This window comes from Cibotium barometz, chromosome 34 (assembly GCF_041138505.1).
Source record: "Cibotium barometz isolate CiBa-2024 chromosome 34, ASM4113850v1, whole genome shotgun sequence".
In the NCBI taxonomy this organism is placed as follows: Eukaryota; Viridiplantae; Streptophyta; class Polypodiopsida; order Cyatheales; family Cibotiaceae; genus Cibotium; species Cibotium barometz.
In genome coordinates this window covers 39,782,232-39,807,106 of record NC_141079.1, presented here as the reverse complement: position 1 = coordinate 39,807,106, position 24,875 = coordinate 39,782,232, and the positions used below count along the sequence as shown (strand labels likewise).

General features: G+C 38.0%; 1 long non-coding RNA gene across 1 annotated transcript; it reads left to right on the top strand.

Annotated features, from left to right (window-relative positions):
• The first annotated feature begins 306 nt into the window (after positions 1–306).
• On the top strand, positions 307–1,023 carry LOC147619011 (uncharacterized). The gene is made up of 4 exons (XR_015262055.1): positions 307–384; positions 467–551; positions 667–766; positions 848–1,023. It is a non-coding gene; the product is annotated as an uncharacterized LOC147619011 (long non-coding RNA).
• Positions 1,024–24,875: the final 23,852 nt, after the last annotated feature.

Here is a 24,875-nt window from a genome sequence, read left to right as displayed (position 1 = left end):
ACCTTACCTTAATTATTGTTTTGTCCAATGTAGCATGATGAGAAGCTAGCTGAACCATGCTGTACAGCATACAGTTTATATTATTGATCCTACAATTTCCTTCAAGTTAAGAGATCCAAAGGAAACTCCCATGGATATTTCCAATTGGTTCAGACACTGTGATTTTGATCATGTTAATATTTTGCTACTTCCATACCATAACAAGTATGTGTGTGGCTGCTTCTTTTGGGATTTTCCTTCAAGATTGAGTACTCTTGTAGCCTTTGATTTCTTAATGCTTTTTTCCTTATGCAGTGACCAGTGGAGCTTTGCTTCTATTGACATCCAGCAGAAGCAATGCTTTTTATTCAACTCTCTTAGAAACACACACAGAGAGGTTAAATTGTAAGTGGTTTGTGTGCTATTTTTAACTTTAAACTTCATTATTTGGATTTAATGCACACTAACTGAATTATATGTATTGCAGTTGTATTAGAAGACTTCTAGATGCATTGGATCAGTGTCCTCCTAATGTCAATCTTTTGGATTCAATAGAGCCAATAGATTTAGAGGTAGAAAGTTGCTCCCTCTACTGATGTCTATTTCATGCTATGCCTTTGAACTTATTGAATAATTTTATTTTGTTCAGACATTAACAGTTTCTAACATATCTTTCCAACTATCCAGACACCACAACAAGATGATTCAAGTAGCTGTGGGCTGGAGAGTGCTGATTAGTGCCAAATATATACTTTCAAGCTATTTTGAGATAGGACAGCCAGAGCTTGTAAGAAAAAATAATTTTCATTTAGCTTCAAAAAATTTGATATTGTTACAAAGTGTTCTAAATCATCATATCTCATTGCAGATGAGAGAAGATAGCTTCAACTCGAGCTATGTGTATAGTTTCAGAGCTGATATAATTTGGAAGTTTTTGAAGTATGCCTTCCCCAAACCTATTGTACCAGCTACTGTCGAGTTAGGTGAGAGCTCTAAAGTCCGAGAAGGTGTCATACACCTTGATGACACAGATGATGCAGATGTGGTGCCACAAGAACAAGGACCTAGTGTGTGCTGATGAGGAGAAGCCACAAGAACAAGGACCTGTTGCTGCTGATGTTATTGAGGAAATGATGGAGCAACAGCAAACAGATGCTCCAGGGGTAGTAGAGGAGACAATGGAGCAACACCAAGAGACTGTACACGACAAGATGGAGCAACAGAAAGTAGATTCTCCAAATAAAGATGATACGGTGAGCTTGGACCATGTAGAGCAGCCTCTAGATCAGCCTGTAGATAAATAGAAAATTGTTGTCAAGAATATGTTCTACATATGTAATTAAACACTTCTGTACAGAATTTTACATTTCTGAATATAATACCTTTGTTTATGGAGTCTGTGTTATCTCAATTTTAAAATTTTCAATGTCTTTGCATTTTATTGATCTCTCTCTTCTTTTGAGCACCTGCAAAAAAGCAATATGAAACAATAGGGTAAAGTAAACTAATAGCAGTGCTTAATGAGACTAGGATAAGTCACATGGTATACCTTCTTATTGTTGTAGATAAATAAAAAGTCCTTTGAAATAGAACCTTCTGTCTCAAATAGAATGTCATTGCGCAATTGAGCTAGGGAGCAACATTGTCTTAATGTGATATTGACTAGCACATCACCATTCTCAACAACATCAATATCAAGAAGTTTATTTTTTGCACCAAAAGAATCTTCATCTTGATCCATAGGGACTAGTTTTGTACCTAGCATTCGACTGCGCTTATAATAAAAAGAAAAAATAAAATTTTGTGATGCAACCATGTACTTCAGTTGCATAGAAGGTTGGACAACCTCACAAAACACTGAACTACATGTCTTCTTATCCCAACCTTTATCCAAAAATTGTGGCATGCATGCCAGACTTGTTGCTTTAACTGTGAGCATTGTTTTTGAAACCTTCACTGGAAAGGTATTAAACAAGTCTACAAAAACTGTGAGAGGCATGCACAAAGAAATTTTTATTATCCTTGTGGCAATATTGGGCCTCAGAGCTTTCTGTACTTCTTTGAAAAGCTTGGCTCTATATGCCTCTGTAACACTAAAATGTGGGAGAGGCCAATCCACTGAATTCCATGCTGGAAGGTCTTGTTTTCTCAACACACCATGTGTGTTTGCATTGTCCAGCAACTGATAAAAATGATCAGTAAAAAATATACCAGATTGAGCTAGCTCTATTGCACATCGACCTTCGTATTGTTGTTCTCCTATCGATCCATGCAAAACATCTATAAATCCCAGAATACAATCGATGTTTTGCCATGTCTCATACGATGAAGGGTATAAATCTGAAATAAAACAACACAAGAATATCAGTAAGGAAAGAAAGAAAGCTTTGTCTTAAAAATCCATGCACCTCATAAAGAACAAAACCACAATAGAAAAATATACAATTAGGCCTGTGTTGCGGAAGATCATTTGGATAGTCTCGCAAGACAAGTTCTTTATGCATGTACACATGCTGAATCAAAACTTCTTTCACCGATATCTTTCCTCTGGTGATTTTAAAATCTCGTACTCTTCCCTTCCATGATGCCAAGAAAATATTTTTTGTCTGGGGTCTCTTTCTTTTACTAGGTTGCATGAGCACCCATGCTCCTTTCGAAACAGTAAACCTTTCCCAAGTTCCTTCCATTTTGACTGTACTTGAATTCTCTACCGAAGAAATAGAAGAAGCAGGTCGACGGGGTAAGGATGTGTGGTATAATTCTGCCTTCATAGCATTATCATCCACAGAGCGTCTTCCACAAGAACGACCATAGTTTTTATTCACCATGGATACCTTGTGAATCTGTAACCACAGCAAAGTAATGTAAACAAGATAACAAAGTGAAGTTTCAAGAAAGAGAAAGTAGGCAGACAGATAGTTGACAAGAAACATCTTACTCTAAGCCAAACTGGATCAAGGGAGCAGTTTTGGAAAAGAAGAGGTTGCTGCACAATGAGGTAGTGGTGTAGAATGGTAGACCTTTCGAAGGAAAGGCAGCACAACAATTCAAAGTTCAAAGGGAGGTGGAAGCGGGAAGGCCCTTGTCAGAGAAAATGTCAGACTAGATTCTATCTTCATGTCCAAAGATCTTGTGAGAATAAAAAACCAATCTCCACATTAATGTAGCACACTTGTACCTACATAAAATATTGTTTCTTTTATCTATTTTCTTTTATTTTTGTGAATTTCCAACGTTACGTTGGCCCTCTGTTCATTGGTTGAGAGCTTATTTTTCCAAACCGTAAAAGGCCCCAAAATGAGCTTCCTTTTTCCCTAATGTTGCTATTGTTAATACTTGACACGGATGATCAAATTAAGGGATGTCAAATTGAGTACTTACTTAACTTAAATTTTCATGGAGGAATGTTCAGAAGGAAATTTTTCAGTCTAATGGACCATTATCGTGTTAAAGATATGAATAATATGATCTGAATGGATTGTTATTTAATGATGAGTTCTATATAAGGGATATTTATCCCCGTATTCTGTTGGGTTGACCAGAATATAAGGAACCCCAGAATAAATTGGATCTTAAGAAAAAGAGTTGTCCTCTACCTTGCGAGATGAGGATATCTCGCACTTTTTTAAGTGGGGTAGAATGTAAGATTCCTCCCCCCAGCCTTCAAGGTATGCAAGAGTAAGAATCTCCCTTTCTGATCTTATAATTATTCCCTCTCTAAAATAAAAGAAAGATTCTGTTTAGAAAAGGAAGACCCTTTCCCTAGAATACTTCTCAGGAGTCCCACCTGTTTTAAGGATTCAGAACAATGAGTTCAGAAGTGAAAATCGGTGTTTTGGATATCAAGGTTTTGGTCTTCATTCGACGAGTACGGCCCAAAAGAAGTTCTTTATCTCTTAGGAAGTATAAGAAATTATCCCCCAGATATTGTGGGCCTTATCTGAATTCAAAGAAAGTAGGTGACTTAGCCTACGAGCTTCTTTTATCTCCTCATCTCAAAGTTCATAATGTATCTCATGTAAGCCTTCTATAGAAATATGTCCCAAAACCAAATCATGGTAAGACGGTAAAACTTCATTGGCAAGATACCCCGTTGGCTTCTAGGTTATGCTAGTTCCTTCTTTATATAAGTCGTAACTCTTACTTGTCGCTCACAGTAATCTTACTTCCATCGATCTCCTTTCTTTCTTAATCTCCTTTATGGCTTGGCAGCAGGAATTGGTTTTAATCTCCTTTCTTTCTTAATCTCCTTTATGGCTTGGCAGCAGGAATTGGTTTTATCCATGATGATTTCTCACCTTCAAGACGCAAGTGAGTCTGTGAAGAAGGATTTTATAGAACTGTATGAGCACTCACTATTCCCTCACTTGGGAACTTCTGTAGCTCAGACCAAATGGCGGACCTATCAAGACATAACTAGGGTAACACCGTGGGGTCAACAGCACTTTCGTAACAATGTTCGCTTGGCTATAGTTATTGAAGCTTTGGGTTTGGGACCCCGATACTACTGCGTGAAGAGATCAAGGCATGTTGGGTTTTCTGAGTGGGTCTTCTTACTGGCGTGTTTTCTTCCTCATCAGAAGATATGCCTTTATCCCGTTTTTGGCTTGCCTCTCTCAGAGGTCCTTTTAATAGGTCACCTCATACCAGTGAGATAGGTGCTGCAATAACCGACCGAATTATTCCCATAGATGAATTACCTTATACGTGTGCAGCTTGTGAGTGCTGCTTTTGTGACCATATGATGGACGGGCTTATGGAAGTGTAAAAAGTTCTATCTTTACTGTATATGTTCCCAGAATGAATAAAGTTGAAATCTTTGTTCTTGTCTTGAGTCTTGCTCTCTTTGAGACTTTTCTTGGTGGTTAATCTTAATTAAAAATTTTCTCTCAGTCTCATATTCGTGCATCTTGCGAAATTACCCCCAGTTTGCGAGATGAGGGCCTCTCGCGTTTTTCAAGTGGGAGAGAATGTAAGATTCCTCCCCAGCCTCTCAAGATGTCCAGCATCTTCCCCTGTAATCAATCCCCTCTTCAGAAATATAAAAGATCTTGTCTCTGCCTATTTTGACATAGAGAGAGAAAATATTCTAGGGAGAGAATATTCAAATTTTGAATATTTTTAGATAGAAAATTTTCTCATATTATTAAATGAATTCCCTTGAAACAGAAATTCAAAAAGAACTTTCCAATGTGCAATTGAAATTTATTGGAAATGGGTATAAAGGACCTTAGCCTAAGGGTCTAGATTTTCAGAAATTTTTGGATTATGGTCCAATTAAGGTTCCTATGGGCCAATAGCATCAATCCATGTGTAGGGAGGAGATAAATCCAATTTGTAAAAGAAGATACCCAAAAATGAGTAAATGCTCACATAAGATGAAGAGTTGACTATGTACAAGGTTTATTAGTAAGAAACTATGAGCAATATAAAAAATATGAGATATTTTGGGTATCCAAAAATGAGTAAATGCTCACATAAGATGAAGAGTTGAAAATGTACAAGGTTTATTAGTAAAACACTATGAGCAATATTAAAAATATAAGATATTTTGGGTATCCAAAAATGAGTAAATGCTCACACAAGATGAAGAGTTGAAAATGTACAAGGTTTATTAGTAAAAAACTATGAGCAATATTAAAAATATGAGATATTTTGGGTATCCAAAAATGAGTAAATACTCACACAAGATGAAGAGTTGAAAATGTACAAGGTTTATTAGTAAAAAACTATGAGCAATATTAAAAATATGAGATATTTTGGGTATAATGATTCCATTTTGACACATATGTAAGGAAGGGGAGTCCATTAAAGGAGGTGCATATTTCACATGCTTGAATGAGTTTTAAACTCAAAAACAATGTGATATTTTTATCTCTCCTCTCTCTTAAACCAAACCAAATCAAAATGGAACCAAACCGAATCAAAAAGTAAGCAAACTAGGTCCAAATCTAGTCCAAATTCAACCAAACTAAATTTGGAAAATTCTAAAATTCTGTTAGCCTTGGTTAGAGCTTCCCTCTCCTATAAATAGAACATGAGTCCTTTGAAAAAAATAGAAGAATTTTTCTATACTAGAGTTATGCTGAAATAATGCTAATTTCTACTATTCTCTAAAATTCTCTTCAAATTGAAGAAATTGGAGCTTCCCTCTTTCTTCAATCCCCATTGGTGGCTCCATCAACATACTTAACCAATTGATTGGTTGGGGGCCTCTACCGTGAACAAAGAATCAAGCAATTTGTAAGGTAAATGGAGAATTTTGATCTTTTCTATAATTTCTCAATGCTTCTCTCTTCTCAACCCCTCTCAAGCTTGAGAAGCTTAATTGGAATGGTTTTTGAATGCTATTGAAGTTAATTGATGAATGGTAGTGAAGAGTTACATAATTTGATGAATGCTATTGAAGTTAATTGATTAATGATAGTTAAGAATTACATAAATTTCCATTTATGCTTAATTCAAATGGTTTTTATGTAATTTCTCTCTCTCACTCAAGAAATGATCATACTCATGACCCATTCTCAATCCAAGTGAAGCTTTTCATAAAGCTTTTCCTTAATCCAAGATTAATCTATGCTTGAGGCCAAATTAATGGCTTTTTTCTATGCTTTTAGTTTATGTATTTCATGAATATTGATGATTCAATCCATTATGGATTAATGATCCAATTAGGGATTATTCTAATTATTTTCTTAATGATAAGCTTTATCCCTTAGAAAAATTGAGATTTATCAATCATAGCAGCGGAGCTATGGCAAAATTTTTATAAAAATTACGCATAAAATAATTTCATTCAAAGCATGAAAAGAGGACTTCCTACCATATTCTAGGAATTATCATCCTAGATTAATTGAAAGATATTCATTGTAATCCTAGAGAAATTGATTTTTATATTATGCATAATTGATTGTCATGCATAGAGGTATGCATAAAAGATTATTATTTTAACATAAAAGTGTTACTTTTATCATAATTAGATTTCATGCATAGAGGTATGCATAAAAGATTATTATTTTAATATAAAAGTGTTACTTTTATCATATTTGAATTTCATGCATAGAGGTATGCATAAAAGATGATTATTTTATTATAAAAGTGTTACTTTTATCATATTTGAATTTCATACATAGAGGTATGCATAAAAGATGATTATTTTATTATAAAAGTGTTACTTTTATCATATTTGAATTTCATGTATAGAGGTATGCATAAAAGATGATTATTTTATTATAAAAGTGTGACTTTTATCATAATTGAAATTCATGCATAGAGGTATGCATAAAAGTTGATTATTTTATTATAAAAGTGTGACTTTTATCATAATTGAATTTCATGCATAGAGGTATGCATAAAAGTTGATTATTTTATTGTAAAAGTGTTACTTTTATCATATTGGATTTCATGCATAGAGGTATGCATAAAAGATATTCTTTTTATACTAAAAGTGTGATTTTTTATCATAAATGGATTTTATACATAACTTAGATGCATAAGAGAAATTCTTTTATTCTAAAAGTGTAATTCCTACCAAATTGAATTTATGCATATGAAGATGCATAAAAGATTGATTCAAAAGTGTCATTCTCATCTAAATTGAATTTATGCATAGGAAGATGCATAAAAGATTGAATTTTAATTCAAAAGTGTCATTTTCATTTAAAATGAATTTATGCATAGGAAGATGCATAAAAGATTGATTTTTACTTCAAAAGTATTAATCTCCTTAAATGGAATTTTTGCATAAATAAATGTGTAAAGAAATCTTATATCAAATATAAGAATTCTCTTGTATTCTATAAATAGATATGAGATGTGATAAGAGGTGATAAGAGGTGTATAAGATGTGATAAGAGGTGATAAGATGCTTATGAAATAAGTTAGCAGGTGATAAGATGAATTAAGATGTGATAAGATGTGTATGAGATGAGGTAAGAAGTGTATGTGATAGGATAAGATGTATATGGGTTGTGATAGGGCAAGAATGGATGTGATGTAAAAGATTAGATGTGAAGGCATATGGGGTTATATGAATGGGAATGTGGAAATGGATGTATGTATGTGGATGTGTGAATGTGGAGATGGGAGTGTGGATGTATGAATGTGAAAATGGATGTATGCATGAAGATGTATATGCGTAGATGTGAATGTGGATGTAGATGTGGATGTATGTATGTGTGTGGATGTATAGATGTGAATGGGAATGCGGATGTGAATGTATGTATGTATGTGGATGTAGATGTGAATGTATAGATGTGAATGTGGATGTGGATGTATATATGTATGTGGATGTGGATATATGAATGAGGACGTGATAATGGATGTATGCATGTAGATGTGGATATATGGATGTGAATGTGAATGTGGATGTGGATGTGGATGTGGATGTATGGATGTAGATACGGATGTGGATGTATGTATGTATGTGGATGTAGATGTGAAATTATAGATGTGAATGGGAATGTGGATGTGGATGTATGAATGTGAATGTGGATGTGGATGTGGATGTATGGATGTGGATATGGATGTGTATGTATGAATGTGGATATGGGATGTGGATGTATAAATGAGGATGTGAAAATGGATGTATGCATGTAGATGTGGATGTATGGATGTGAATGTGAATGTGTATGTGAATTAATGTGTCGTCGATATGAGGAAATGGATGAGAATGAGTACACATCAAATGGAATGTGGAATAAGTAATGTGGACTAAGGAGGGATAATGTGGAAAGACGAGAGTTCGATTTAGAAACTGTATTTTGTGACTGTTTGTAAATGATTGTTTTATGTCAAGAATGCTGGGAAAGCATTTTGACCGTCTTGTGGATTAAGGTCATGAAGACCTAACTGTTAAAGTTGCAACTGCTGCTGACAGAGAGTCAATGGAGGACGTCTCGTGTAGCAAGGTCGACGAGCCTCGGTTTGATTTAAATGGTGAGCTTCCGGTACGGTGGATGAGGGACCAAGAAAGCGGCCTATGAGTGAAGCGCTAGGTCACCTGCCGAAGGATCCATACGGTGCTCGGGCTCGGGGTCGCCGAAGATACCCACACGTGCATCGTGGAAGATATTGGAACAAGGAGTAAGAGTTGTTTTCTGAAATCGGGCATGGATCTGGTTGATTGACCTTGCTGGTCTTCAATGGATGAGTCCATGGCTCTTTATATGGATCTGTTGGTTGATCTTGCTGATCTTCAACGAGAGTCCATCTTGATTTTTATAAGTGATTATATTGCCGAGTATTATGGGCTAGGAACTATTGAAAAGGCCCCTGAGTGGACAGGTGGTGAGCGTTCTGGTTGCCAATGATGCCATAGATACTCTGATGAAGAAATGATGGGAAATTAAGAATCAACCGGATAATTTGGAAGATTGTGATCAGTGATAATATGGTTTCATTAAAGGATTGTTTTAAAGTTAGCTGATGCTGAGAAAAAGGCAATTTCATATTGGGTGTGTAAGTGGTGTGACTAGTTTATGTTTGCTTGAACTTCCGGCTAGGGGGCCTTGGAACTCTTTTCCTTGGTACCCGGGACAAAACCTAACCAAATTCCTAATTGGATCCCATCACTACAGTGGATGGGCGTTTGGCTAACCCATGGGACTGGATGGGGTTAGGCTGGACTGATGGATCCGTAAATCGAGACTCAATTTCTGTTACTACGATAGATAAAGTAAATCCCGGATAGTAATTGTTCTATGGATAGGAATCAACGGCTGTGCCTCTTGATGGGAAAAAAAGCGTTGATCCCAATGATCCAATGCAAGTTTCTTCCTTGATCTGACCAAGTATCTTTATAGGTGCAGTCGGATCAGTTTGATCACTAATGGTCTTGACTACGTTAGAGTAAAAAGTTATCCTAGAGGAATCGCCCGTGCTTTCCGAATAAGGGAAGTCTTTCTGGGTTTGGTTTTGGAAAAACCGACGGATTAGTCTTTTGTCCGGAGATCCACGGACGAGGCCCCGAGTGTGGGACCCTGCGTCATGCATGAAGTGCTACTTCCGCTGCTAGTACCCCGAATCCATTGCGCGGTGGGAACAGGGATCTTACAGTATTATGTTACATTCATTCATGACTATACTAGGAAAGTGTTGGTTTACTTCATGAAGGAGAAAAGTAAGGTGTTTGTTGACTTCCAGAGATTTAAATCCTTGGTCGAGAAGGAAAAAGGCATGCAAATAAAGTGCCTAAGATTAGATGGTGGGGGAGAATATTTCTCCAATGAGTTCAGCAATTTCCTGAGAAAGTGGGGAATCAAGAGACAGTTTACATGCAGGTACGCTCCGCAAATAGAATGGTGTTACAGAAAGAAAAAATAGGCACATTGTAGAAGTGGTATTTGCCTTGATGGTTGAAAAGAATATGCCATATTATTTTTGGGCAGAAGCAGTAGAAATTGTTGTGTACATTATAAACAGGACACCCACTACAACTGTTCGTGGTATGATGCCTGAGCAGAAATTTACTTACATAAGACCGGATGTGTCTCACTTGAAAGTGTTTGGATGTATTGCATATGTGCATGTTCCTAATGAAGTAAGAACAAAGTTGGATCCAAAGGCAGAGAAATGCATCTTTATTGGTTAAGCTATGGAGCAGAAAGACTATAGATGTTATAACCCTACCACTCCAAAGATGTGAGTAAGAAGAGATGTTGTCTTTGATGAGATAAGTAGCTGGTATGCACTAGCAATGAACGAAACAAAAGATGCAAATGTAAGAAGTGCTGATACTGCATCACATGTAGAGTAGGAATCACAAGTGCTTACTAGACCTGGAGAGTCCTCTAGCAATAGATCCAATGTTAGCGGCCCATGCTTAGGTAGGTTGAGGACAGATGTAGGTACACATGTATCACGTTGTGAGGGGAATCCAGAGACCTCTCCAAACACAATGTATGTATGTAAGATATGTGTATATGATGGTGAAGAGTGTATCCTAGAGAAAGAAAGCAACGTGGCGATCAAATGTGATTAAGTAGGTGCACCAAATGAAAATAGAAACGACATGGGTGATTGCAGCCGTGATATCTTCCTGGAAGAATTCAAGGTGGCCACAAGGGCTTGAAGAGGGAGAGGGGTGATTAATTGGGTGTGGTGATAGCAATGAGGTTAGAGAGACAAACAGTAAAGAACTTCAGTTGTGTGGGCTTCTGCAAGTCTCAGTGAAGCATGCTAGAGATAACTGCATATATTTCTAGGTCTACAGAGAAAAGTCAGATGCAGTGAGGGAGAAGTGTTTGATTCAAAGCGGGAGAAGAGGTGAAGACTAGAGAATTTGCCTTGAGGTATGTCTACAGGCTTTCTATGCACAGCATCACCGTTAGAGACTTGGTCCAAATCTATTCTGCTTTGATTGTAGCTACTATAAATGGAGCTTTGAAGAGATGTTGCCAAGATTTTGTTAACGGAGATATTTGAGTTTTTTAATGTATTTTTGTATGATGTGTTTATGCACGGGTCCTAAGGTTTGTTGGGATATAGTTGTTTAGTATATTTGAAACAGACAGAGTGTTTGGTAGATTGTTTGTTGTTCTGATATTTCAGTTGTGGTGAAGATGTTTGTGTGAGTTTATGGGGATGGAGTTCTTGGGGATGTAAGTTTGATGACTATGGACCTGATTCTGAATCAGAATCATATGAAATAGTGTACATATTTTGTTCTGACTCAGCTAGCCATCGGATCTGTCAGCCAAAGGATTAGGGATCTTGCTTTGACCTGTTTAAGCTTGAGAGAAGTATTTGTGAGCCTCAATTGATAGTTAGGGTAGCCAGCGGGGACAGTAGTCAGGTGACATAGGGGTTAGAGTGTTGATCCAAAGTCAGTTGAGTGTAGTCGGTGTCCGCAAAGTGTCCCTTGTGATGGGTTTACTTTTGATTGGAGTGTTCATAGAATATAGAGGCATCACTTGATTGAGAGGGGAGCGATTCAGCTTCAATTGGATCACTTTAGGCCATCCTTGAGAGAATATTCATTTGGATGCAGCTCTGGGTCAGCTGCAGTAGCAATAAGCCTATAAAGAGATATCCTTGCTTGGTGAGGGTGGTCTGAAGGGCCACTGAGTAGAGTTAGATCAAGGTAGCTTGGACATGGATAAACTTATGCTCTGCAGGGTGTGGAGAGCCGTGAAGAGATTCCCTAGGTCTTGGAGCTGAAGACATAGGAAAGTGGCAGTGAGGAGATTGAAGTGTCAGAAGAAGTTGAGAGTGATGAGAGTGATGTGAGTTTAGATGTGGCTGACAGGAGCTATTTGTTTTTTCCTTCTTTGTCTGATGATGATGATTTTCCTAGTTCGGGAGATGATTTCTTTGAGACAAAAAAGATGGAAGGTGTGTTTTCTGAGCGTGAGGATGGCCATAGTTTATGTGTGAGGACGATGCTGGGGATGCTATGGGTGCATTGAATAATGGGTTGTCAACAACAGAAAGCATGAAGACTTCATTTTTGTTTGATAGTGGTGATGCGTACAGTGGAGTTAGTGATGTGAGAACATATGAGGATATACAGGTACAAAAAGCATAGGAGATTGTTCATGATGGAGAGGAGGATTTAGGTGATTTTGTTCATAGCTGTGTGCATTAGGTTGGCAAGATAATGCCGTTTGACCCACCAGGGGTGGGCTACAATAAAGTTTTTGTATGCATGGATGGAAGTTGTTTTAATAGTGGCATTGTGGCATGTGGTCTTGGAAAGATGGATAGGTAAGTTGCCAAGGAGGAGATTTGCCAGCAAATAAAGTGTGAAAACAAGAATGTTTCAGCCCCCGGGGTTGGACTAATATGTGAGGGGAATCCTGAGTCCCTCCCAAATACAATGTGTAGGTAGAAGGACTGTATATATGATGGTGTTGGGGTGAATCCAAGGTAGCAAAATATGTGTGGTAGCCAAGGGTAAAAGTGTAGGTGCGCAAAATAGAAATAGAAACAACATGGCGGCATAAGGAAGACGAGCAGCGCATCTATCCATAAGAATCAAGGATGGTAACGCGGGTTCAAGAGGGAAGGAGAAGGTTTTTTTGACAGAGTCAAGAGTAGTGGCAACAGAGACCACCCCGAGAAAGGGACTGCAGTAGAGTTGACTCCTACAGGTAGGTTTGTAGTTGGTGAAGTTGTAGGCTAGAGCTCCTACATAATTTCAAGTTTGTAGACATGAAGACAGTGTAACGAGGAAAGTTGTTTGAGTCAGAGCAGAGGGAGAGCAAAGGTCTGGAGAATTGGCCAAGAGGAGTGTGCCCTGAGTTCTCTAAGGAGAGTCTTTGTTATAGAGACTTGACCCAAATCAATTTGTTCTCTACTACTGTAGCTGTTGAAGTTTGTGATTTGAAGAGTTATCGCCGAGGTCCATTTGAGGGGGAACCTCGAGTGTTTTTCCTATGTTTTATTCTTATGTTGGTGCCCACGTCTCACAGATGTTGAGATGCTAGTGTTTATCAATCTGATTAAATCTGTGAGTTTGTATTGTGTCAGCTATGCAGAGATTTATGATCCTTTGTTTTGATGTCTTGGTTGAGGTGAATGAGTGTGTTTTACTGGGTTCATGATGAGAGATCATCTGTATGTGTTAGTAAAATGATTGGTGAAGTGCTTCTGAGTCAGTGCTGACCTAGTCAAAATCTGTTTAGACCTCAGAATAGTCAACTAAAGGAGTATAGAGTTTACCCTATCTTGTCAATGTTTGGGTAAAGTTTATATGAGTCAGAGCTGACAATCAGAAGTCAGTTGTGAGTAGTCAGAAGGCTTTGTGGTTGAATGACATTTCTATGGCAATTGTGAATCAACTAGTGCCAGCCACCACCAATAGTCTAAAGGGTTGGGTCCATGCTTGGTTTGAGTGTCCCCAAGGCATAGAAGTGTTGAGGATGTAGAGGAGAGAGAATCTACTTGGTTTGATTGTCCGGAGGGTGTAAAAGTGTTGGCGGACATAGAGGAGAGAGAATCTACTTCAATTATGTCATTTTAGTTGTGTGGTCGAGTATACAGTTAGTTCTAAGGCAAATGTGTGATAACTGCAGTCAACATGGTGCATGTAACGTGAGATCCCTTTAAGTTTAGAGGTTCTTGAGGGCCTATGGATGTCAGAGGACATTTGGAGAGGATTTTTGTTTCAGTTAAGGCTTCTGAGTTAGTTGGTTCTGAGTTAGACTGCTAAGGCTTAATTCAAATAGGTTTAGTCAAAGAGGGGTCAGAAGAGGATTAGCGGAGGGTCCAAGAAGGTCATGGGGCTGTGAATATATGGTTAGATGGTGTTGGAGGACATTCAGGGATCTTGGAGGATAGGTTTCTGACTGGGGACATGTGAATCCATTCGCAGACAGGGAGAATTAGAGAGTTCTGAGTCAGCTCGGGTGGAATTTGGTTAGTTGGATGTCAAACTGTGGTCATCAAGAGAGGCTTTTAAGTGGAATATCATAGGTGTTTGGAGGTTAGTGTTGAACCGAGATGACAATTGGAGTGTTTAGCTAGATCAGGCAGGGAGGTTGGGAGGGTGTTGAGGTTACCCTTTGAGTTAGCTAGAGGGCTTGGGATGGCTTGTTGAGTTGGTTGGTACCCCTTGGAGCTAGGATTTTAGTGTTCCCTAGTTTTGATCCCATTGTGTCTTCTTCTTATGCCTGTTGGTGGTGTATAGAGGCCATCACCTAGCCGTCGCCACACAATGTCTTCAAGAATGTGGAAATGGATGGGTTAGAGAAATATTTTTTTCTCCAAACATTTCTCAAACATAACCCCAATATGTCCTTCTAGAAAGGGGATGCTATGCATGGTTTGATTGGTGGAAGTCTCCATAACGTTTCCCTTACAACTTTGCAACCCTAGTGAAAGATCATGCCCCATACAAACTCTTGCAATAATAATCCCTCATTAACATGGTCCCCCTCTAAAAATGACTACCACAATTTGAAGGACATTGTATTTACGTCTTGTAGCCCGTCATCTCACATCCATCCTTGGTGAGTGGAAGAGGTTGATATGATTAACAATTCCTGTAGTAGGGAATTGATTTTTTTAAATAAATTAACACTTTTTCTTCCAAATTAGGCACTACCTATATAAAGGTGGCTTAATTATCCCCAGTAGTTTAGGTGGCCCTTTACATGTCTTAATAGAAGATGATTTTGTTGTGCTCTATTCTTTGTAGGAGGATAGTATCACTATGTGAACATACATTATCACCATGTCACATCACATTGATACTTTACCTTATGTAACTAGTTTTGCAAAGTTTATGCTTTTGTATGGTCATCAATCAACATGGATCTTGGGTTTCACTAGCTCTCAAAGGATGTTGTGATGCATATTTCATGCAAGCTATTCTTATTGTGCTATGTGCAGGTGCTCTCCCTCTTTAACCAACGTGGCGGCCCTTGTTTTCCAAAAATAACATTTATTTGATAGTACCTTAGTAGAAGTGACTTAATTATCCCAAGTTAGTGGAGAGTTTGGGCGGCCCTTTACCTTCCTTAACACAAAAGGTGATTTTGTTGTGTTTCATGCTATATAGGGATAGTTTTTCATAGTTTTATTCTTTTTCATGATCCTAATTAAACATGGATATTGACTTTTCATTGTCTTTTAGAGGACAATTTGATGAACATGTCATGTACGTTGCTCTTTGTCTACTATGTGCATGTTCTCTCCCTCTTCAACCAATGCGGCCCTTGTTTAAAATAAAATTTCATTTAGTTTGGTAGTAACACTAGTAACCACGCAAGGTTACTTTGATAGAAGCAATGTTGTTTGTGGCAGGAAACCAACTATGTGTGTGTGGCAAAAGGTGTCAACTATAACATCACATGGATACTCCTACTTATTTAGGTCATTGTGATGCATGTGTCATGCTAGCTGCATGTTCCCACCCTCTTCAACCAATGTGACCCTTGTTTTACCACAAATTTTAATTAGCTTGGTTAACCTATTAGCCATGAAAGAGTCCATGCCTGTTGGGTAGGGAGGCTTTCATGTTCATTCTCTCTCTCTCTCTCTCTCTCTCTCTCTCTCTCTCTCTCTCTCTCTCTCTCTCTCTCTCTCTCGCACACACACACACACACACACATCTAGGAGAAGGGGTTCAAAACACACACAAACACACATCTAGGAGAAGTGATTTAAAACACACACACACACACACACACACACATCTAGGAGAAGTGGTTTAAAACAAATTACAATACAAACTTGTGATTTTCTAGAATTTCCTTTTTTATTAATTAAGCTAACATTAAATATACCTTATGCCATGGAGTATAGAATTTTTGGTTCGGTGTTGAAAGATAACTCTTACACATCGAGAAATATATCAATTGAGAGGGGGATGAAAAATTGTACAAGGGAGAGAGCAAGAGGGAGGCCATGATGGCAAGAGAGATAAGGATAGGGTTGAGATAGAGAAAGTGCAAAAGAAGGAAAAAGCAAAAGGGTTTGAAGAAGAGAAGGCCAAAGGGAGATTGTGATGAGGGAAACATATAGGGCTGAGAGAGAGAAGGAAAAAGAGAGGGCCATGAAAGAAGGTGAGAGGGAGGCCGTGATAGGATGGGGGAGAGAGAGAGAGAGAGAGAGAGAGAGAGAGAGAGGTGAGGGAGGGAGGGAGGAGGAGAGAGAAAGATAGAGAGACAATCAAGAGTTAAAAAATAAATATAAGAAAAATGAATTAATAAAAAAACCTTTCCACCTTTCCAACCCCAAAGTGGGGTGCTTGTCACTTGGGATGGAGGAGGTGGGTTTTTTTTTTCTTTTTTCCAAATTACTGAGAGAGAGAGAGAGAGAGAGAGAGAGAGAGAGAGAGAGAGAGAGAGAGGGTGGGATAATCACTATACAAGAGAAGCAAGCATTAGCATTTATTTGTGGCATTTTACTTTATGCCACTATAAGCATCGTTATTAGCTCCACTGAGTGGTGCTAGATAAATGCTACTGTAAAAACACCAGTATAAACTCCACTCACAGAGTGGCACTATAAAAGAAATAGAATGTTTAATTGGAGTAGAAATAAAAACTAAAAAAACATTAAAGTCCAAAAATCTTGACAAACATCCAAATAGCTTTTAAATAAAACAAAAAAATCATGAAATCATTACAAACCAATCAATGTGTACATATGTTATGATGATATATATTTATTTAGTGCCATCATCAAATCCATCTTGTAATAATTCCATGGATGTCAATTGGTCTATATATAAATCCATCATTTGGATGTCTCCTATATGAATACAAAGTCCTATTCCACTACTTGAAGAAGATGTAGAGTATTATCATCATGGTCCTCATGGTGGTCATATTGATTGTTAGTTGCATCTTCCATTGATTGTCCACCATGCATTTTTTGTAATATACATTTAGATTGAGGAGCAAATTGTATTACATACCACCAATTAGGATCTCTTTGGTCTAGATGAAACACAACCTAAAAATAAGAACCACAAAATATTTACAAGAAAATATATACAATGCCTTCCTTTTATCTATAGATTCATCAGAACTGAAAATCAAGTGTAAACCTGTTCACAATGTTGTGGTTGAACATATGTGTCTCTTGAATTGCAAAAAAATCTGCTTGGATGCTTCTTAACGGTTGCTTGAGTATCTCTACGTACCACTTTGAACCACTTCGCATCAAAGATGAACACTTTGAAAGCTCGAAATCCAATCTCCAAGATGTCTTCAATTATTCTACAATATTCAAGTTTCTTTGCTATAATATTAATATCTCTTCTATTAGCTTGAGTACCTTGGTCAAAACTTACCATTAAACCACAATCATATGTGATTCTCTTGGAGTCCACACGTTGAGTGCGAAAATGTCAACCTTGTGACCACATTACATTATGCACTTTATATTACAACCCAATCAATTTTTTTAAAGATAGCTTATATATAAGAAATTTAGTATTCAACATTATATCTCTTAGCAAAATACAATATATGTTAGTTAAATATTAAAGCATATTTACTTACATGGTAGTCGTGCATCCCCTTGCATACTCCCATTCTTCTCTTGTAGTCTCCTCTCCCGCCCTTTTATCTTGCTCTAGGAAATCTCTAAGCCATTAAATATTACAATCCTTTAGAAGAGCCTTTAGATTGGGTGGGTATGCCATGTGCCTTTGTGTTGATCTCTTAAATGCTCTTCTCTCCTCTATCCTTATCTTTCTTGCATCTTCATATTTCTCAATACACCTTTCCATCACAGAAGTGCTAAGAAGACAAAATGTAATGACCTTTTTGCACATGTGGACTCATCCATCTTTTGAATACGTCCTTTTCCATGTGGTGCATTTGACACCATTCGTCGTTCATCCTCATCTCGGTATTCATGAATCTAGACATAGATGGATCAATTTGTTTCAAATGTTCTAATATGTATGCGAGGGATTCTTTCACCAACCATCCCTCTGCCATGCTTCCTTCTGGCCTTGCCCTTTGCCTCACAATACTCTTCAAGGTTTTCATGAAATGTTTCTTAAAGAACATTCACCGACTACTATGAACAATGCCACATATAGCCACCTCATCTGCTAAATGTGCTAGAAGATGCGATTGAGTTGTGAGTATGCTTCTTGGAAAGCTTTCTTTAATCATACACACCACCTCAATTGACTCAACTCGAGTCTTCTCAATGGAATCTTGATGAATCTCCTTTGACACTATCCACCTATTCAACAAAGGAGGAAATGATAAATTAAAGAAGAATAGATAATTTCAAAGCTATATGTTATACCAAAAGCACAAATCTATCGTTTTGATTGGAACTCACCTTGCCAGTCTATCTAATTTATAGATGGCATTCTGAGCTTTCTGTTCTCTTCACCCACCAATTGATATTGGAAGTATGAACTAGTGAAATCAAATTTTGAAAATAATAAAAGATCAATATAGAGTCCACACAACATAAACTGAGGAATGCCCAAAAAATAGATATAGTTATGTATGTACCTGCATCATCTTATGCTGATCATGTGATTTGAGACTGTATAACTGATGCTCACCCTTCTTGTTTGTCATTGTAAATGCACCCTTTAATGAGTGAATTACACCAGTTGGTGTATGAAAAGATGAAATTTCATTCTTGACATTCTTTTCCTCTTTCCTTGTGAACCTCCTTGACACCTTTGGTAAAACCACCTTGTCATTGACTACCCTTGGCCATGCATCTTATATCCTTTAGGTCATCCCTTATTGCATGGGTATCTTTTCTACTAATTAGATTGCCCCAAATCATTGATGCCACATTCTTAAAAATGCACACTAGAACCAAAAGATGATTTATTCTTAATTGTCTCCAATATGGTAGACGATAGAAGATTGAGTACCTTTTCATGCTCGCGGGTGCTGTGATGGGAGTCATCCTCCATCTCCCATCCCACTCTCCATCTCTCCACCTTCCCTTGCCACATGGCTTCCCACTCCGTACCTCTTATCACAATCGAAGAAACCTATGATGGAGTATAATGAGGGTGGTTTTGGAGGAAGAAATCTATGATGTTCATCATACACCACTTTCTTTAGTTCATGTGCTTGTTTGGATACAAGTGATGGACCACAAATTGGACATGCATTATATCCTGAAGTTTTGAGACCTACCAAAATGGCATGTAAGAATTTAAAGTTAATAGACATTATAATACATTAGAGTTATAAATGAATCATTTGTGCATGTAAGAATTTAAAGTTAATAGACATTATAATACATTAGAGTTATAAATGAATCATTTGTGCATGCTTAGATAATAATTAATTTATGAGTACGACGTATCTAAGCACTCCATATAGCCTGGAAAATCATGCATAGTCTACGTCAAAATACCCTTGACCATTGCATTGTGACATGAAATTGGACAAGAAATATCATGCACCATTATGCCTTTCCATAATTGCTCAAGCTTCTCAATTAAGGGCTCAAGATATACATCCATATTTTGACCTTTTGCTTCTCGGGCACAAGAAGCACAAGCATCACATGACCTTTCTTGATGGACATCCATGGAGGAATATTGTAATTTAAAAACAATGGGCTGTGTGGACCATGATGTAGACCTCAATCCAAATGGGTTCACCCCATCTATACCCAATCCAAGCCATAAATTACACGGGCTCATATTTGAACTTTGTCCATTCGTCCTCAATGTGATCCCAAGCCAGTGAGTCGGGAATCCTCATCATGCCATCAATTGAACAATGGTTCACATGCCATGTCATTAACTCAGCAATGGATTGACACCAAAACATATGTTGAATGTGAGGTATAATAGGAAAGTGCCTCATACCCTTTGTGGAATTTTTACACCCTGTAAATCCTTCTTGTAACAATCCTCTCCCACAAATTGGACCTTTCATGACATTGGCAAAGGTACCCCTAAATAGTACACAAATATTATAACATGCATGCATTTGATTGTAATCCAGACCAAGTTGGGAAATTATTTTTCGTCGAGTGTAACTTTTTATTAAGGGCATCAAATTATTTTTTGGGAGAATCTTCTTTAATAATCGAAGTAGGCTATTCACACTATTATCTCTCCAACCATATGTTGTTTGCAAGTTGATGATTTCCAAGCATGTGCAAAGTTGAGTACTTTTCACTCTCATAAAATGGTGTGTTAGCCTCCTTATGTAAGACATCCTCTATTTCAGAAGTTTGAAAGCTAGGTGTCTCTTCCTCGCCCTCACTTTGAAAAAAGTGAGTGATCATCTCCTCCATGACATCCTACTCCTCTTTCTCCTGTGGAGGAAATCTTGGGTATTCCAAATGTACTGAACATACTCCACGTTCCAAGTGCTCCTTACAATGCTTGTACTCCTTCCTCAAGTTTTCTTCAATGATAGAATAATTAGGCATATTGTGTAGTACTTGTGCATGAATGTCCATGTCCTCCTCATCCTAATGAACAATATATAAAAATGACACTTAACATTACATATGTCAAACCATGAGTATACATATCATCTCATAAGTTTATATACTAAACTAGGAATTGGCTTGCATCATCGTATTGGCTGGCGGTTCAAACGATTCCCATTTTCTAATATGTTCCAATGTCACTTGACGTTCACATACATAAACATTCTTACACCTTGCATAGAAAGAAGGGATTCTTCTTCACAACCACTCTGGACCTCTAATTAATGGTGACCCATCACTATCCAAACTAGTAGAAGACATATGTACTAGGCAAAAAAAGTGTGCAATTAAAAAACTAAATATGAATACATGCACTAAATCTAGTAGTGTCAATGGTATATGGAATGGTTTTCTCTTTGGAATTTACCCTCCACCACTATAAGCACCGTTGGGTGTAGTTTTTAGTGATGCTTATAGTGGTGCTAGGAAATTCACTTTTCAAACCTATGGTGTCATCGATGTCTATCTTTCTCCCAAAAAAAATAATTCCCTCCACTCCTTTTTTTGAGGGATTTCATCCACTCCATCAACTCCATTAATCTAGCTTTGTCACATGTACTTATACTCTGTATTCTTCTTTCCCTTCCCCTTCCCCTTTCCCTTCCTCTTCATCTTACTCTTTATCTTTCTCCTTATTCATCACTACTTGACTATGGTGTGAACTAATGAAGGTATTGAAGGTATTCTTTTCTTATGCTTAACCCTAATGTGTTTGTTCTTCCTTCTTGTTCCTCTTCCTCTTCCTCTTCTTGTTTCTCTTTCTGTTCCTATTGATCACTCTACAAGTGATGGCGTGACCTAATGAAGGTTTTCTTCTCTTATGCTTAACCGTAATGACTAATAGGTTCCAAACATAATGAGATTAGGGTTAAAGTTTACATTACCAACCTTCCTTTAGCTTCTTCTCCTTCTCCTTTTTGTGAGCATGCTTAATGTGTATTTGTCTTTTGTATGTCTCTTGTTTTTGGTAGGTAGAGTTCATTAAATGTGTTACTAATCACTATTTTGCCATTTTATATTGTGTAGGTCTTGCACTAATCCTCTCCCTTGGCTTGACAATAAAGAGGTAAGCTCTCTTTTTCTTGTATTCCTTAATGAAATCTCTTTGTTTATTGCACGCTTGGGTGCTTGGTTTAGGTTTAGCTTAGTGCATTAATCTCTAAACACAAAGCTTATGCATGCTTAAAGATTATGCATAAAGCCTAAAGTATAGAGCTTATGCACTCTTTAAGCTTATGCATATAGCTCTATGCATAAGCTTTATGCATCAAGCATAATGCATGCTTCTTATATACATAAAGCTTAAAGAACGTGCTCTTTTTTTCTCATAAATGTGTTACGAATCGCTTTTTTTCATATTATGTTTTATAGGTCTTGCATTGTTTTCCTCTCCTTTGACTTGACATTGTTGAGGTAAGCTCTCTTATTCATGCAATTGTTAATGCAAGCTCATGTTTAGTGCACCCTTGGGTGTCGGGTTTAGGGTTTAGCATAGTGTTTAAGGCTTATAGGTGTGGAAAGCATCCCAGCCACCACTTCCAAGATGAGAGCTCCCTATGCTCTCCATTTGCTTCATTGTGGCCTCCTCTTTTGCTGCTTATACCTTTGGGGATTTGTACGGTACTTTCTACACTCCTCTTCCCAAATCTCTTGTGAGCAATTCCAAGGCTTTTGTCCCCTTGACTTTACCTTGCATGTGATGTGGTTACGTGAGTACTTCATCACGTTCACCATGTGATCTTTTATCCATCTAGGATGGACCTCTTCACTACCTAGTGCTGGCATAAACTCACTTTTGATTTGATTCACGACTCGTTCCTTTTTGGCCTTATCAAATTTATGCCATGTAGAGATGAAATCCTTGTGAGCAAAGGCTACATGGCGTAACTCATGGAGTCCATACTTCATCTCATTGCCAACATCATCTAAGACCACATTTCCATCAACTACTTGATAGCGGGAAAGAGCCGGATTGTTTCATAGTAGTAGGATGAGCGCGAGCGCGGTGTCTCCTCACAACTGGAAATGGGTGGGCCCTTGTAGCATTGAGGGGAAGAAGCGTCCATGGAGTCACCACCATGGCAACAACCCGTCCAACGATCTCATCTACGATGACTAGAAGTAGTCGAGGTTGCCATGGGCAGGGTTTGTGTGATGTGCTGTGGAGTGTCCGAGGGCGTGGCCTGTGTAGTGGTGGACTGTGATGACTGTGCAGAAGTTCCAACACTTCCCCAAAAGTAGGCTTACACCATGGCCCTTTTCTTGGGGCTCGTTTGTAACTTGAAATGGTGAAATTGATTTGGGGACATTGCCTGTGGTGTAGGAAAGGTGGAGAGATTGGGGCTATGTGTAGCTGTCGCTGGGTGTACGATCCATGGTCTACACAAACAAAACAAAGAATATTAGCTACTTTTGAAGCTCTATGAATCAAAAGCATTAAAGTTTAAATAAAAAACTCAACATTAGAAATTTGTTGGGACTTTGTACAATACTACTTAGACAAGTAGGGTTGATAGTGCCCCTTCTGAATGATAGCTTATGAGGACTTTCCACATGCTCCCTACTATTAAAACCAAAGGAAAATTATCTTTTACAAGAGAAGGATAGGCAAAAGATCGAGGGATCCTCCTCAACTATAACCACCTACTTGTGGATAACCACTCCTAACTTGACTTAAACAACATTCTAGATGGCCTACAATAATGTCCCATATCTCTATGCATAAGCCTAAACCTTAAACCTAGCATGAGGTTGCAATAAACATGAGGTTCCATGAATAAGAGAGCTTACTTTGACAATGTCAAGCCGAAGAAGAGGACAACAACACAAGAATACTCTAACAGGCAAATGCTTAAAGCTTAAACAAATAAGGCAACATGTGATATTAGAACATTGTTGAAACACGGCAATAACTAGATTTTGACCAAAGACAGTTCTCAACCAGAACTTCCTGAAACTGCCAAAAAGACCTTACAGTGACATATTGGAGATCGAAACGCACCCAAAAAACGTGTTTCTCGTCGTAAAATTGCAGTGCAAAATATTATGTACCACACAGGTACCTCCAAGCCTATGAACACAGCTCCTCAATCGGAGATATGTAGCTCCCGAAGCTACCAAGGGGTGTTGTACCTAAACCAAGAAAGGTAAAAAGTTTATGCTGCTCTTACCCATGTATCGCTTCCTTCCTTGCCTCCTTAGCTCTCACACAAACTAGAGCTCTGATACCATAAAGAGAATGTAGGGGGGAGAGAGAGAGAGAGAGCTTGAGCTCCTTGCAGGCAAACACATACACACACAAGAGAGTGCAAGACATAAGAGAGAGATGGATATCTGAATTTTCTTCTATCTTCTTCTCTTCTCTATATCCTTATAACTAAAAGATAAGAGTCCATACATAAAGAGAAAGTACTCTCCTACAATAACATACAAAATGGCCGGTCCATAGTGTAAACCCGACTATATAAGCTAGCGCTATACCTATGCCATAACTCTAGTGCTCCAAAGTGGTTGTCACACAGCCTGTCATCCATTGGCGGCATATCAACTATAATCGCACCAACCATGCCTAGTGGAATAAGTGTGGAAGCTATAACCCAGGTGGGTCATCAATGTCTGCCATAACACTAGTAGTAGTTGAGCTCGATATCTCAACACTTGCCTTACTACACAGTGGCATGATTGGGAGGATATTGCCAGGCAATATGGGATCTCATGCCCAACACTCAACGTGTTGTAGCAGACACTAACATAGGCACTCCTTACTTGTTGGCCCATAGCACTGTTGGCGGCTGCAAGAGTAGATAATTGGCTCTCTAATTGGAGTACCACCTCAAGAAAGCTCCTATTGAACATGAAAGCTGCAGATGTCCCAGTCTACTTCACTAATTGGAACCTCCAATTGGTTGCTCGATGAAAGTCTTAGGACTCTCTTGGTGTATGGAATAGATGCACTATGGACCTTTGGAAAGTGACCCCATGTTTGAGGATTAATGTTT